The 11,036-nt window shown below is 35.8% G+C and overlaps 1 protein-coding gene across 5 annotated transcripts in view; it reads right to left on the bottom strand.

Moving 5' to 3' along the window:
- The window catches only part of ATP2B1 (ATPase plasma membrane Ca2+ transporting 1), a 126,364-nt gene that overhangs the window by 114,090 nt on the left and 1,238 nt on the right, over window positions 1–11,036 (bottom strand). Inside the window, exon 2 of one of the 5 annotated variants that reach the window (XM_045830627.1) lies at window positions 10,695–10,912. The exons of the other annotated variants lie outside the window; for them this stretch is intronic. The gene's annotated coding sequence lies outside the window, so the exon portion shown is untranslated. The remainder of the gene's footprint in view (window positions 1–10,694; window positions 10,913–11,036) is intronic. 5 annotated transcript variants of the gene reach the window in all.

Here is an 11,036-nt window from a genome sequence, read left to right on the forward strand (position 1 = left end):
TTGTGGTATACCTATATAATGAAATCCTTATCAGCAATAATAAGGATTGAACTACTAACATACATGACATGGATAAATTTCAAATAATTATGTTGAATGAAAGACCAAAAAGAGCACATACTGTATGATTCCACGAACATGAAGTTCTAGAAAATTCAAATTAGTCTACAGTCAGAGAAAAAAGATTAGTGGTTGCCTAAGGAAAAAAACAAGGTAAGACTAGGGGAGAGGAGGAAGAAGATTACAAAAAGACACGAGGAGATTTTTAGGGGGATCATTCATTGTGCTAATTAATTTGATGGGGTGGTAGTTTCACTGCAGTATAGATACATCAAAACTCAAATTTTTCACTTTAAATATGTACTACTTTATGTTAATTATACCTTAATAAGGCTGTAAATACATAAAACTTCTTTTAAGAGTTCTGGACTCACATATGGGGCTTTCTGACTATGGACTTCACTGTAGGGTGACTGACATTTTCTTTTTTAAAATTGAATTTATTGGGGTTATACTGGTTAATAAAATTGTATGTTTCAAGTATACAATTCTACAAAATATCAATGGTACATTGCATTGTGTATTCACCATCCCAAGTCTAGTTTCCTGTCACCATTTATCTCCCTGTTTACCCTCTTTTACCTGTCCCTACTCCTGTCCCTCTAGTGACCACTACACTGGTGTGTATGTCTATATGTTCTTTGTTGTTCTTGTTTTTTGCTAAATCCCTTCACCTTTTTCACCCAGTCCCCCAACATCCCTCCTATGAGTATGTTCTCTGTATCTACGAGTCTGTATCTCTAGTTTGTTTTTTGTTTATTAGATTCCACATATAAGTTAAATCATATGGTACTTGTCTTTCTCTGACTGGCTTATTTCACTTAGCATGCTGCTTTCTAGGTTCATCCATGCTGCTGCAAAGGGTTAAGATTTCCTTCTTTTTATGGCTTAGTAGTATTCCATTGTACAAAGGTACCACTGCTCTTTTATCCACTCATTTACTGATGGGCACGCACTTGTTTCCAGATCTTGGTTATTATAAATAGTGCTGCATTGAACACAGGGAGCACAAGAAATTTTCTTTAGGCAATCCCATCATACAAATACTGAACCAATGTCAGAATCTTTAGGTCCCTTCCCTCAAGTTGGTCAGAGTTCTTGGAAACGACAAGCTCTGGCCAGCACCCTGAAAGCTCAGGAAAGGAAGAAGGCTGGGAATCTTAACATAAATATGTAAACTTCATTTAACTCACATTTGAGTATACTTTTGTCAGGGAGCAGAGTTAAATGACTGTTATATGCCACTTCTTTAACTGGAAATCTTAAATACATTTATTGAAAAGCTAAATCATCTTCATTAGTGAAATACAGCATATCACAAGATGAAACACCAAATGACTACAGGCTAGTTAAAAAACAGTATTGGAAGGCAAACCTAAAAGAACTAAATGGTTGAAAACTTGACTTAGGAGGTGGAGAAGACCTACTATGTCCAAACAGTATTTTTTTAAAGTCAATCTTCCAAGAAAGAATATTAATAAAACTCCATGACTTTATATTTTGTACTCTGTGTGTGTGTATGTGTGTGTTGGGGGCAGGGGTGGATAGTAACAAAAAAACCAAGAGATTTACCCAAGGTCATTTAGCCTTTTGTTGGTGAAGATTAAACTCAAATTTAAATCTGGAGAGAACTTAAGATAACAATACAGAATAAAAGCCAAAATCAGAAGTTTTAGGTCCAGTCACACACAGGAAATCCATAAAAATACACAGGCTCTGAGAAAGGTGGGCATTCCTACCTAAAGGAATGATACAGTAAGAGGTCCAGAGACAAGAGAATCGGGTAAGTTCCAGTATTCAATTACATATGTAAAAATAGAGGAAGCAGGTGAATTTAAACTTTACCCTAAATCCACTGTGCATGCAGTGAATGACTGACTGATGTTTTGTTTTGTTTTTTTTTTCCCCCCTGATAGCTGACATCCAGAGGGTTGGATGCTAGAGGATCTCCTTTTCCTGATGTGTTATATCTTTCCCACTTCACAGATTGACCTTCCTTGTTTTCAGTCCTTTATTATTATTTGTACTGGTATCCTTTAACTTAGTTCTCCACTACAGTATTACTTGTCAGGAGTGTCCAAAGTAAGTACCTGAAGTTTGTAAGTCAGCATAGTTAAAGCATCACTCCCTCAATTTGGGGTAAAGTAGAGAAGAAAAGGACAGAATTATAGCAAAGGAAATGAAATGCTTGCATAACTCTAGGTATTAGCAAGGTACTACAGAGTATATGCCAATGTCATCCTCATGTATCCCAATAAAAGATCAAAATCCAACAGGAAAAGATCATGCTGTAAGCCATTTCACTTTTGCTAGTTCCACTGATTTACGCCTTGACAGATTTATTTTTATTTTTTCACTTCCAAAACCATTCTACCTTTCTCTCTTAATCAACAATTTTATTATGATTATTACTGCAATGGTAAAGCAAGAACAAGTCTTAGGATTCCATCTATAATACCCAGCCAACAATTAGGTCTATAAACTTTAAAAGGGTTGGGAGAACATTCAACAGCAGTGCACCTGTACAGTTTCAGCTGTGCTAATAACTGGAAAATAATCTCTGGGGAGAAACCATTTCAAACCTTTTTTGAGAACTATAATGGCTTACATACTAAATTTATATAAACATTAAATTTTTTATATATTTAAAATTACAACTCATAATTTACATAGTAAATCAACACAAATCATTAATTACTCAAATGTCTGATATTACACAAGCATTCAACAAGAAATAATGAAGTCAGGTATAGGCTGTCCTTTCTGGACCTAAGGAAGGCAGTTATAAGAAAAAGCACATAATTATGCTTTAAACTTTAACAGAGACCATATACCTATACTTCCTGATGCCTATAGTGATTCTGCATCAGGTCATAAGCTAACTAACAGTTCACTCTCAGTTCAAAGAAAATAACTCCGAAAAATTACAGTCTGCAGTAAACTGACATTTAAAAACCCAACCTCATAACATTCATGTCAATGAATAGTAACTACAAGAATATCGTGTTTTAAATTTTAAACCATAATATATGTTTCAAATTATGGCATTTTCATTCTGCAACATGCTGACTGATTACAGATCCAACAAGCACATCTTAAGAACATCCAGATGAAAGGAAAAGATGTCACAAACCAAGCGAATAACGAAACCGGACATTTTAAGATATAAATTTTAGCTATTATAATGACTATAATTAGGATAAAATTTAAAGCAGACAAATCACTTACTACATTAAAATTAAAAAGTGGAAAAGACTTCCTATACAGAAGCTAAATTCTATTATCCTAGCAACATTCTATGAAATGTAGCTATTCTCCAGAAGTAAAATGGGTTGCCCTGTGAATCCATCTGAGCAAAGTTTAAATTTCAGAGGTAAAAAAGGCTTTAAAATTTTCCAAGAAAAATTCCTTAAACTCATCTTCTTTACCTTAGCAATGCAAGCTACACAATATCTAAATCCTAAACTGATGTGCCAAAAGATACTGATTAAACACTGCTGACCAAGACAAAAGGGCATGTAATAGATGGGAAGTATATGATCCAGACTACACATGTAGAAAAATTCAGACAAAAAAATTAGTGAGTGATGACTGGGAAAAGTAAACTAATGCTGAGTTTTGAAGGATGAGGATATTTAGATGGACAAGAAAAGGGAGGCTGCTATCAGGTGACAGGAAGAACACACATAAAGTCACAGCAAAAGGAATGAGAAGGATGTCTGTAGACATGGCTAGACTGTAAGGCTGTCATGCAGTGAGCAGTACTGCAGTACTGCAACACTACTCTCAGCTCCAGGAAACACGATTCATATTGTGTTCTAAGTGAACAGTACTCCATGGAGGTGTGTGAAGTGGTGATCCTGGTTAGGGAATATAGAGAAGTACCAGATGAGATGCTCCACTAAAAAAAAGATTCTGTGAAATAAGGGAGCAAAACACTAATTACAACTAGATAAATTCAGTCCATATTACCATATCAAAATATGGGAGAAGTCCCAAATGGGAAAACTGCATAAACCAGTCTATCTTGAATTTGGGTTTTGTCCTATCCCCTCATTAAACTCCTATTAATGTTTCTTAGAACCAGTGGTCTAAAACACACTTTAAAAAACATGGAGCTATTTTATAAAAGGCCTTCAAAGTCATGTAACATATAGATAAAGAGGGAAAAATAAGGAATCACTGAAAGTTTTAGTGAAGTGGCAGCAGGAAAGCTACTTAAAAATGAACAAATAAAAAGTTCTGAAACAAATATAAAAGGTAGATTAAAGCAGCAGATCTGAGAATTCTCAGAGTAGGACTCTTTAATATCCTTCTGGAAAGGAACTCATTGAGTTAATACATCCACATTATTTTGAATAATAAATCCACATTGTTAATAACCAAGTCATTTAAAAAGTGACTTTATAAATATTCAAATCTTCTGAACACAGTCAAATCATTTTTCAGATCTACTTTTCAGAAAACAACAACATATACTCCTAAATTTATCAGGTCTATATAGTGGTTGTACCAGTTTACAGTTAAGCAGTATAACCTCAGATTTCACAGTGTAAGCAAGCAGTGGTCCATTCAAAACGATCCTTATTCCTTCTCCAGAGGCCTAGGTGACAGGAATATTAACACAAAGAGGGTATCCACAATTTTGAGAAACTATATTGTTGAGAGTGACTGTACTTAGAAATACCAAATAATACTTACTGCAGAGGTAACTAGAAACACTCCATACTGTTTAGAATAGGTGATAACTGCCCTAGGAAAAACTAAACAAAAAAAAAAAATAGCTTTAAAAAATATGGTGAGAAGTTTACCTATAGTTTATCTGGATCTTACTGCCAGAACACTTTATTAGTTTAGATTTCCACAATCATTTGTAATTATAACTCATGATTCCTAAATATGATCCTAAAGTATAGCCAACAAACCCACATTTTGGAACAAATAAAAACAATGTTAGGTAGCCTTGAGTTGGATCTGCTTTGAAATTAATTTCATCATAAAGTATATTTTAAATACAGATACAACTATTTACTATGTTATTATAAATGAGACAATAGCATCTTAAAACTCATCTTAAAGAGAAAGTAATTCATATATGGCATATACTATTAGATAAAACAGTTCAAAAAGATCAGTTTATAATAAATGAACCTTACAACAGATTGCTGAACTACACAAACTGTTATTTAATGTTTAAGTGAAATAGTAGTAACTTCTGTCTGAATGTGCAAGATGGTAAGTTACTAGTCATAACATTAATATTCTTTAAAGATCACTAGGCACTAAAATTCTGGTTTTGAAGGAACAGCTGCTTGTTAACTGAAACTAATAAAAACCACTACTTATTCACCAATTTTATGTCCTTATAGTTTGAAGGAACAGCCAATATCTTTCTTGCTAACAAAAAAATAAGAGCTAGAATGAAGCATAAATGTACAGTACTATATTGACACAGCATGCATTATTTTTACAAATAAGCCCCCATATTTAAGTCATTTGGAAATGGCAGGCACTGAGGCATGAAAACAAAAGAGAAGAACATTCTCTGTCTAGGAGTTTACAGTGCTTAATAAGTAACTAAACCAGAGGTGGACTTTCTGAAAGAAGACAATGGATATCTGTAACAAATATTTTCAACTTATCAATTTCACAATTATCACAAAACCACCAAGTCCATAAATCAAACTCGGCTAGCTGCTAAACATCTTCCAAAGAGTAAGACAGCCTCACAGCAAGGAATTATTTGGCCTGAAGGTTAACAGTGCCAAGAAATTTTGAAAACCACTTTTGACACATCTGATCAATTACAGCATATTCTCCATACACTGCACAAATCATTTTTTGCATTTCAGCTGTGTTTTTACCTTTCTCGAAATAATAAAGCATAATATGCTAAAATCATGTATTTTCTTCCATCTTCAATATTAAAGCTGCTGCACAAAAATCACCAATTTTGATGTTTTTAAAAACTGCATGTCGATTTTGACAGCTGTCACAATCCAATCTAACAAAATCTTTTTTTTAAAAGATTTTATTTATTTGTTTTTAGAGAGGGAAGGGAGGGAGACAGAGAGAGAGAGAGAGAGAGAGAGAGAGAGAGAGAGAGAGACATCAATGTGCGGTTGCTGGGGGTTATGGCCTGCAACCCAGGCATGTACCCTGACAGGAATTGAACCTGGGACACTTTGGTTCCCAGTCCGCGCTCAATCCACTGAGTTACGCCAGCCGGGCACAAAATCATTTCTAATGAAGTTAAAGATAGCTAAGCACTATGAGAGTCATCTTACAAAAAACAACAAATGTAAAAAAACAAATGAACATTTTAGTCAACCCGATAAATCAATGATGTCCTTCTAATTTTATTTTATAAAAGCATCTCTACTACATGATATAATTTTAACCTAGTTATGAATTCAACATCAATGTTATTCAAAATGCAGATATTGGGCCCCACCCCAAATCTGCTGAATCAGAATTTCAGAGGCAATGCCAGGGAATCTGCACCTTCATTAACTCCCCCGGGTGATCTTCATGCACACTAATGCTGGAGAACCACTACCTTTCTTGTGAGATATATAATAAGGTTTTGGATTTCAAGAACTAAAATCTCTCAGCTTCAGACTTTTTAAACTAAATTTTATTACACAAATTAATATTTCAAGATTTAGGTAATGAACATACTGTGGAAGAAAAACAAGTACATAAAAAATTATAGCAGGAATTAAAAGAAACATAAGCCATTTTATTTTTAACTCCAAATTTAAGACACACCTAAATCATTTCAGAGACCAACAGGTCTTTGAAAACAAAATTGCTAACTTAAAAATAATGCAACCCCCGATATGAAAAACATAGTATTTCAAATATGTTCAAATTCATTTACTCAGCTGTTAAGTAAATCAGGCTATGAACTGTTTACATTACACCAAATACAAGCAATGATTAAATTTATAAAGCTAAGCCCAAACAAATTTGTTTATATTAAACTATAAAATATACTCTGGTCAGAAACTGATTTTTCATAAATTTATACATAACTTTCATAAACCTACATAAACACATATAATGGAAAGAACAATGCAGCAAAAACTACAATTCACCTAAATTCTAGTTCTGGCTAATCTGGCTGCTGGCTATGCAACCTTAGAACCCAGACAAATCATTTTACATGTGGGGACATGTGGTGGGGCAGGATGGGGGAATACAGTACAGTTGTTTACTCATCTCACAGGATCATATATTGTGAGAATCAAATAAGAAAATATGTAAAATGCATTCTGAAATATTGTAAAGCACTTCATAAATCAAGGGCATTGTTATTAAGAGAGCAAAATTTGAGAAACACAATCTTTAGGTGGCTGCTGTATACAGAAACAATGAATATAAAAACTGACCCTTCAGAGTCCATTGGATATAGAGCATATTTGTAAGTATATTCTGTAAATTATAAATATAAAACATAAAAAAACCAATTAAGTTACCTGTACTATGTCCCCATTTATAACATCTATTTCTTGTGTACAGATATAAATGATATTAGATAAATATGAGTTGACAATTGCATTTATTCTCTATACTTCCATATATTTCACAATTTCCATAACAATTTTAACAAGACACTATATGTTTATATACAGAACATCTGTAAAAGCTAAAAAAGTGTCTTTAAAAGTTATTTTTTTGAAAATTATGCCCATAACTATTTTATCATTTTCTTCAGTGCTGTCTCAGATTTTATAAACTCCCACATAAGCTGCTCTCAGCACCCTTCTATATATGATGACACCTACCAGAAAATAATTATGCTTTTCTGACCAGGTGAGTAAATACTCTTACCCAGACTGTAAAAATATAATTCTTAAGTTTCTGCTTCCTAATCTTTACTAGGTTGTTTTTCCGTCATTCATCACAAAATTCTGGAATTAAAAAGTGAAAACAACAAGTTTCAACTGCATATGTGTAAAAAGATAAAAGGATAAAAAGGGCAAATACTCTTTTTGGCTAGTGTTGAAAAGACCAGCAATGCAGGTTGTAATTAACCATTCCTCTTAACACCTGTTGACCTATACAACTCAATTCACACGGTAAGAGATTGTTTTGTCCAAAATGAAGTCTGCCAGACAAATGAAATCCCTAAATCAAGATATCCTATCAAAGTATGAGTAATGATGTACAATTACTCTGCATACATGCATCAACCTAATTGCTCAATGTCATATTCCACAGATTGATCAAGCCTAAACCATCTTTCACTTCAAGTGGATTTGTTTAGTTTTAACTTAATAAAATTTACCTATGGTTCAATAGCTTATGTTTTATAGTAGTTTCTGAAGAAATCCCAACTGCTGAAACTTAAATGCAGATAGGACAAAAATAGCTTGTAGTTTATAATTAAAACTATATTTAGTAGTATCCATGTATTGATTTATTCATTAAGAGCTAAATCTTTGTTTCTTTATGGTATATTTGCAGCCACAATAATCAGAAAACATTCTGAGCCTGAGAGATAGTGTGAAGAGATAGTGTGCCTTAAATGTTTTATTTGGGAGGGAGGGGGACAGGAGGAAGCAAAGTGGGCAGGGAAGGAAATCTCACCAATTCAACTGTCACTACAGCACTTGGTTTCTAAGCAATAAAAACTCCATTTAACTTTATATGAAATACACATGAGAGGAGCCAGACATGGAAACCATTTTTTCCAACACTGTCTTTAATAACTCTGAATGGAAGTCCTGCTGCAAGTCCTAATTTGTTTTTTTTTTTTTAAACAATACCAAATTAAAGAATTTGCCCTGGCTGCTGTGGGTCAGTGGATTGAGTGCAGGCCTGCAAATTGAAAAGGTCACCGGTTCAATTCCTAGTCAGGGTACATGCCTGGGTTGCCAGCCAGGTTCCCAGTTGGGGGCATGCAAGAGGCAACCCATCAATGTTTCTCTCACACATATGTTTCTCTACCTCTCTTCCCCTTTCTAAAAATAAATTAAAAAAAAATAAAAAATGAATAAATAAAAACAGGTACAGTAATTGTAAAGTTCTCAGTAAAACCATAAAAGGTAAGCTGTTGGAAGATGACAAACAAAAAGAGTTACTATCCCTTATTCAAGCAAGGTTAATAACTTTACATGTTTACTTAGAATGTTAATAGCACACAAACTAAAAAAAAAAGTAAGACCACAATCATGCTGGTAGGTACCCTTATTTGGTGACAATGGCTAGTTGCCACTTACCAATGTACCTATTGTCCTATTACTTATTTCTTTTCCGAAGTGTTGAGACCTCATTACCCTTAGTTTCTCACCTCATCTCAGAATCCTACACTAAACCCCAAGCTTAAATTTAAAAACTATGACTTCCCATATAATTGCAGAAATCCCCCCCAAAAGAGGAATTACAGAAAAATGAAGACAAAATCATCTTATACATATAAAGATGTCAGTAACGACAACTGCAATAAAAATCAAGAAGGCGTACTCAGAATTTTCACAATTTTAATAAAACAAAATCATGAAATTTTAAATTAAAGGTGGCGCTCTGTCCTCAACTCACCCTATTGTGACTCACTTTTGCAGACTATATGGTAGGCAAGAACAGTTACTTTTCAAAGATCTTTGCAGTTACACCCAAGCCAAAATCAGGACAGAGATCCACCCTTAATTACAGCAATTTAACTGTCTCATCCAAAGCAAGGTAGAAACTAAAACATCCCCTTTAAGTCATGGCTAAATAAGCCCATGTCATATACTAGCTTTCAGAGGTTCCCTTTAAAGAAAATGTTTTCCATTTAGTTTAAATTTGAACTCACCCGGTCAAAAAAGAAAGATGAGGGAGGGTCCCAACAGAAAGGCACAAGTACAGAAAGAGATTCTCCTCCAATCCCTCTAATTCCCGCAATCCGCCTCTGACTCGGCCACACACAAGGATAGGGAGTCTGGGGAAATCTAGCAGCAGTGCAAGCGGTGAAGGCCCTCCATTCACTCTCATGGGCCACCATCCAAAGGGTTACACACCCTCTGCCCCAGCAGATCCTCATACAAAGCAGATCCTTACAAGTACTTATTATAAAATACACCCACGCTGTATAAAAGCTTTATTTTAAAATAACACTGTCCTGAGGTGGGGGAGGTTAAACACAACAAAGGCTTCCATGTTTAAAGGCAGATAGTCCAAGACAGACACAAGCATGTACTTACACACGTACGAATATAAATCCCTAACTAATTTATCATGAACAGCAATTAAAACCAACAGGAGCCATTAGCTTATTAATAAACCCAGAAAAGTGGAATGCACAGCAGCCAAAGTGGCTGTCCGCTGCGATCTAACTCAAGGGAAAGGTAAAAATACACCTGCAATCCCTCTGCAGATTTACAGATCCCTTCAGCCCACCCTGAGTACCCCTGCCCTGCCCTAGGCGTCAAGCCCGCTGCACCGCACAGGATACAAGCACACTTTTCAGTGCTGCGAGTCCCGCAGAAAACTGGTGAATGCAATGCGCACCGAGTCCAACCTGGCTAGTGACCGCGGCGCAGGACCAGGGGTCGCTAACTAGCTTAGCCACAGGATTCTCCTGCAGGATGGAATAGAGAGAGCACACACCCAACCTCGTAACTGGAATGCGGTTCTTTTTCACTGACCCTTTCCAAAGAGGGAGTTGGAGAACGCAGAATATTTTTTTTGTTCTCCTAAACTAAATCCCAAAGCGAAAATCGGAAGCAACCGGGAACATCCTTGGGGGCGCGAAGGGACAGAACGCCCGGAGAAAGGCGAGACGGCGGCTCTCGAACTCCCAGCGAATCACTGTCCGGTGTAACACGAATCAATCATCACCGAACAGGGTCCAACGAGGCGTCCCCTGCGGAGACCGAGTGGGTTCGAAGCCGGAGATTAATGGGGTGACCCTCTCCAGACGCGGGGAAAGAGGGCCGGCCACCGCTGCCCTCAAGGTCACCAAGCGCCGGGCGGGGGCGGCCGGCGAC

Source organism: Phyllostomus hastatus, unplaced genomic scaffold (assembly GCF_019186645.2).
Source record: "Phyllostomus hastatus isolate PE091 unplaced genomic scaffold, TTU_PhHast_1.1 phas_contig_152, whole genome shotgun sequence".
Lineage (NCBI taxonomy): Eukaryota > Metazoa > Chordata > Mammalia > Chiroptera > Phyllostomidae > Phyllostomus > Phyllostomus hastatus.